Raw genomic sequence first — 6766 nt, forward strand, 5'->3', positions numbered from 1 at the left:
GTGCCATCAAAACCTTATGAATGATAGAAGGTGTAACTACCATGTAAGCCAGAAAAGTATCAGATAACTCATTAACTATCTTCAAAGTATTCCTCTTAGTGGTGAATAAAGTAGAAAAACTCGCATAAGGTCGGCGACTTAGTGCATCTGCCACCACATTCGCTTTTCCTGGATGGTACTGTATTGAGAAATGATAGTCCTTCACAAACTCTAACCATCGGCGCTGTCTCATATTCAACTCCCGATGAGTGAATAAATAATACAGACTCTTGTGATCACTAAATAACCTGAAAGACTCTCCCAACAGATAATGCTTCCAAATGCGTAAGGCAAAGACCACAGCTGCCAATTCCAAATCGTATGTTGGATAATTAAGCTCATGAGGCTTAAGCTTATGAGATCCATACGAAATTGGTCGTTCCTGCTGCATCAAAACACACCCAAGACCTTGCAAAGAAGCATCTGTGTAGACAAGATACTCTATCCCGCTCTGTAGAGTAGATAGAACCGGTGCAGAAGTCAACTTACTCTTTAGCTCATCAAAAACTTTCTAACAATGTTCATCCCATACAAATCGTACACCCTTCTTAGACAAATGAATAAGTGGTCCCGCTATCTTCGAGAACCCCTGAATGAACCTACGATAATATCTTGCCAATCAGAAGAAACTACGAATCTTAGTAGGTGATGTAGGCTGTCCCCACTCTACCATTGCTGAAACCTTGGCTGGATCTACAGCTATTCCCCTTTCTGACACTACATGACCCATAAACTTTACTTTCCGTTGCTAAAATTCACATTTCTCGAACTTGGCATATAACTAGTATTCACAAAGCGTTTGCAACACTATGCGAAGATGCTTAGCATGATCGTCCTCCGACTTAGAATAAATCAAAACATCATTAATGAAAACAATGACAAATTGATCTAAATAAGCCCTGAAAACTCTGTTCATTAAATCTATTAAGACTGCTGGTGCGTTAGTCAATTCGAAAGGCATGACACGAAACTTATAAGAACCATATCTATTGAGAAACGTTGTCCTAGGAACATCCTGCTCCCTAACCCGTAGTTGATGATATCCAGAACGTAGATCAATCTTAGAGAAGTATGTAGCTACCTTCAACTGATCAGAAAGATCATCAATTCTGGGCAAAGGGTACTTATTCCAAATAGTCACCTTGTTCAACTTCTTATAATCTTTACATAAGCGAAGTGAACCATCCTTCTTCTTCACAAACAAAACCGGTGCTCCCCAAGGTGAAGTACTCCTCTGTATAAAACCCTGGCTGAGTAATTGCTGAATCTAATCCCTCAGTTCTCGCATCTCCACTGGTGCCATACTGTATGGTGCTCTAGCAATAGGCGTAGTACCCAGAGCTAAGTCAATCACAAAGTCTACCTCTCGACTAGGTGGCAATCCTGAAATCTCTTAAAAAATATCTAGAATTTCCTATACAATTGATATGCTATCCAATGACACAGTAATCTCCTCATCCGTTTCCTCCTCCACATGGAACAAATAAGTGCTAGCAACCCTGTTAGAACGTGGCATAGCAACGACATACATATCCTGACCAGGTATGGTGTAATCAATAGACCTTTCATAACAATTAACTTGGGCATGGTAGTGAGATAACCAATCATCATCACATCATAAGTGTGCATGTCCAGGACCAATAGATTGGCTAGAAATCTGAGTCTACCAATATCTAATGTCACAGGCCTATCATTCTCATGTAAAATGGCAGTATTGCCTAAAGGTGTAGAAATACCCTGAGGTCTATCGCATACTCGCGTCGTTATCCCGATAATGTAACAAAAGATTTAGATTCAAATGAATGTATATCACCCGTATCAAATAAAATACGACCGTTTGTACTATGTATAAGAAACATACCCTTAATAGCTTGAGGTACCTGAACATCCTGTGGCATAGGGTTGAACACCCTGTCATAATGCAACTGCTGTGGTGCCTGTCCCATAGGCTGTGGCGGTGCTAGTAAAGCTGGATATCTCTGTCCCTGAATCTATGGAATCTGTGGAGTGGGTAAAGATACTGGTGCCCTCTGTCCCTGCTGCCCATGCTGTCCCTGTCCCTGTGCTGCTTTAGGACACTGCTTGGAAGTATGACCAAACTCTCCACAAGTATAACAAGTACCCCTGAAGGTGCTAAACTGTCTTTTCTACAATCAAACTTATGGAATTGATTCTCATAAGTTTCTTTTATAAACCCATTGGTAACCGTCCTATCTCAACACAGCATACCTATAAACAAAAATATTTGTTTGCTTTCACTAATACCAACCACTCCACTTTGATATTTCTATATTATCGTACAATCCCATTCCAATTAAATAATTTATGGAAATCTCAAAAATACTCATATGAAACACAATTGAGTTGCTAAAACCACCAGTTTACTTTATGAAGAACTTCTTTAAACCATAAACTTCCAAAAGAATAACCATAAAATATTCTTTAAAACACTACTAGTGTACGTGATTAAATCAGTACTACACTTTTAATAATACTTCCACTACAACTAGTAATAATAATCATATCACTTTTAAAAGAGCATTCATCCTTGAACTCCGGTACCCTCCATCTTGGATGCCCCAGTATCTCCTCCATCATGATCTTCTTCGGGATCTTCCTCTCCACTTGACTCAGCTTCAAGCACCACCAAAGTTGTGTTGGGTCCACAATATGGTGGCCAATCCCGCACACAAGAAATCTTCCTTGGGCCTCCGAAACAACACCCATTGGATACAATTCCTTGGTCTCCAATTCTGCCTCCTTGGTCTGCCTTTGCAGGGGAATCGTTAGAGTAATATTTTTCTTCCTTGGGTCCTTCTTTGCTTTTATCACAGACCACATCATTTTTCTAGTGCCAAACATTCTGAAATTATAGAATAAAATTGACATCAGTACGTTCTAAGTGAATCGTAAAGGAATACAACGAATCCTAAACTTAAGCTCTAAACAAGATAATACGCTACGCGGAAGTCTTATATGATAGAATCCTAGAGACACTTGAACCCAGAGTGCTCTGATACTAACTATGATACCTCTTGATTCTAGAGCCACGGGTGATCAAGTCTGAGCACAGATCCAAAGGATACCAAACAATTAATATTTAAACAAGCATGAGTATAAATGAAATAAAGAATAAATAATTAAGCTGAACAGAATTCTAAATAATAATCCTTAAAAAAAATACTAATTAAATAATCCTCCAATAAAATCTATAAAATCCTCCAATAATATAACAACTCGGGAATCCATTGAGTGGACCCCTAATAATACTCCAACTGGGAAAAACTGAACTAAAGAAGAAACACAAAACTAAACATAAATAGTAGGCCTACGTAGTCAGAAGAATGAGTGACCATCTCTCCTCAGCACGAATAACCTCTAAGACTGAAACCATCCGATACCTGAAAAAATACTAGTGGGTCAGGCCCACGAACAAGTTCTACTCTAACTACAATCCAAATAGAGACCCGATACGCAGATACATCCTAGATAACTCAACAATAACTATCTAGTCCATACATATATATATTCACACTAATGGACTCTTACTGGACTACAAAGAGGGTCTCAACCTGAATAGAAGGTAACATGCAAAACGCACCTGAAGTGGGCATGAGTACCTAGACCTAATAAGGTACACCTCCACCATCATAGCTAGCTATGCATCCCAATGCATATATGCTCCCTAAGCATCGATCCTGAGACTCAAGCTCATATCGTAATACTATAAATATATATTTATAATCTATCCACAACCAAAGTAGTGCCGCTCAACTATTCGTTACCTTGACACGATATATAAGTAAGATGTAACATTATTATTAATCCATTCCTTTATTCCAGAGTAGGTATGATTTAGAATTTTAAATTAATCCGTTCCTAGTATGCCATCGTCCCATACAGGTGCATACAATCCACAGAATCCATGTAATTGGCAGAACATAATTAAATAGTTCATCAATTACAATCCAGAATAAGTATAATAAAAATCTGATATGTATATGATCATATTATGCCTCAAATACCAGATTTAAAAATCATGTCACAATCTGTTAAATTGCTAAAATTAGATTAAGCAATTACTCTCTATCCATTAACAGCATGCAAACTTGTTTAAACTTTCACACTGTTCAAACCATTAGCAACTAGATATAAATTATGCAATAAGGGGTTTTAATATGTCATGAAACAATATATAGAATCCTCATAATTAACCCAAAATAGTTCAGGAACCCCAAAACATCCAAACAGTCCCCAAAACATCCTCTAGTACGCATCAAAACAAGAGAGCCTGCTCCTAACAATTGAGAGCAGGCTCAACCACACATGGAGTTGACTCCATACACCTTGGAGTCGGATCTACACATGAGGGAGCCGGCTCCCCATCACCTGGAGCTGACTCTTTGCTTGAGGGAGCCGGCTCCCACTTCTATGGAGCCGGCTCTCTCCCTCTCTGAGAGCCCTAAACCTGTTTTACCCCTTCTGTTTCGTCTCCGACAACTTCCAACTCTTCTGTTTTTCATTGATACTGATCCTAAGAGTCTGAACTATATCCAGTAGCATCCCAATAATTTATATAAAATAGTTTGCATTATTAACAACAATGAAAACAATTAATCATGCCATATGCTTCAAGATCAATCAACTATAATTTAAATTAACCAAACTTGTTCCAGATCAAATTAAACATGAACCGAAGATTAATTTAACATTCAAATAAATTCCTAGAGACTACCTAGGCATGCACAGAACACAAGTCTAAGGGAAGGAGTAAGATATAGAACTTGCTTTCGATTTCAGTTTTGAAACCTTACACCTTCTTCACTGATAACTCCGACGACCTTGGTTACTTTCACAAACCCTCCGTTGCTCCTGGTTCAACCCACGAGCAAGCTTCAACAACCCCTCCTTGGTTCAACCCTTATTCCTAGCCAAACCCTAATTCCCCCTCTCTGTTTCCTCTCAAACCTCTCCGTATATCTCGTCGCCTCCACTATTACGTGAATAGGGTTATCAAACCCTTGGCAGACATACAACTTATATATATAGGCTTCTACTAAAACCTAATTCTAGTTAAAAGAAGAGACAGAAAATAAAAAGAAAATAAGATAAATATATAAGTCGGCAACACGTGATTTCATATGTAAAACCCTAAACTATATAATACATATATAATGATACTAATTTAACCATTAATAATAATTAATAATTAAATTAACCCCATAACCTAAGTAAACAATTAATGAAAATAAATAATTAAATTTCCACATAAGCACACATTAATGAAAATAAATAATGCAATTAAATAATTAAACAATTACAGAAATAGGCAAAAACAATTAAATAAATACATAAAAATGCAATAAATCAATAATTTAAAATATCGAGACTATCTTTTTAAAATTAGAGGTATTACACATCACAGCCCAACATTAACCACCCTGTTGTCCAACCACCAAGCTTGGGTAGAACCAATAGTGTCACATAAGCTGACATTGTTTAATCCAATGGGAAAATGGAGCTCCAATTCATTAGTCTACCCACAAAAGACAATCTCATTATCCCATCACTTGAAATTGAAAAGGAATGAGCTATTTTCGGGGGAAAACATCATCTAATAGGCCTTTATCCTCATATGAGCCCTTCAAGGTTATCCAAGCTTCTGCCAACATGATATGGGCACACCATAGTCTCAAAGCAACAATCCTTTGGGAGAATATCTCCTATATTTTCAAATTCATGTCCTCAAGAATGGCTGACAGTTAACATCCTATCCCATAGACCATGGTCCATAGCAAGGAAACCACTGATTCTAAAAAGATGGGATCAGCAATGCACCAAATTTTCTGCCCTAAGGAATCACCTACCCATATGGGTGAAATTCTATAACATTACAACTAAGTTTTGGATTGGGAAAGGTCTGAGCATTATTGCCAGCCATATGGTAGTGCCATTTTATGCTGACTAGGCCACTGAAGATAAGAGTAAATTATCATTTGCTCGAATCTGTGTTGATATTGACTAGAGAAAACCACCACCAAAGTTAATTAAAATCAAGCTTGAGGGTGAGGAACTTGTGGAGTTTAGGATGGAGTACCAATGGACCCCAAAGTTCTGTCAACCATGTAGCTTCCTGTTTTACTCCGATACATCTTGCTCCTCTACACATATGGAGGGAACTACCCAATGAAGAAACAAACCAAGACAATTGGAAGCTTGTTACTAGAAGGAAGAAGGGGAAAATACAGCATTACTTAGAGCCTGACATACCCATCCCATCTACCTCATATCAAAAACCACTCCTAAAACCATCTACAGCCACACCAAACTCACCAACTCATGCTACACCCTTGCCATACACTACACACCATTTATCACTCCAAACCATCCACCACACACCCCTCCCCAGTCAAAGTATCAACACAGCAACCATATCCTTACAATCCTCTTCTCTCATTGTGATTACCAATCCCATCACCACCACACCAGGCCTATCCCCACAAATTAGAAGGAATCTTACAGTTAATATCTCTAATCTTAACATCCATATCTTTAACAATGCTGAAGGTATCTCCAACAGCCCAATTGAATCAACATATGCTGCCATCCAAAGTTTGTTTTGTCATACTAGCCCACATGCAAATCTTGCAGATGAACCAACCTCACATCCTTCTGACATATCCCAATATGATTCTGATGAGGATATATCATCAACAACCATCACTAC

The sequence above is a fragment of the Cornus florida genome, unplaced genomic scaffold (assembly GCF_030987335.1).
Source record: "Cornus florida cultivar Cherokee Brave unplaced genomic scaffold, ASM3098733v1 CherokeeBrave_3.0.0_Hap2_Chr10, whole genome shotgun sequence".
NCBI lineage: Eukaryota > Viridiplantae > Streptophyta > Magnoliopsida > Cornales > Cornaceae > Cornus > Cornus florida.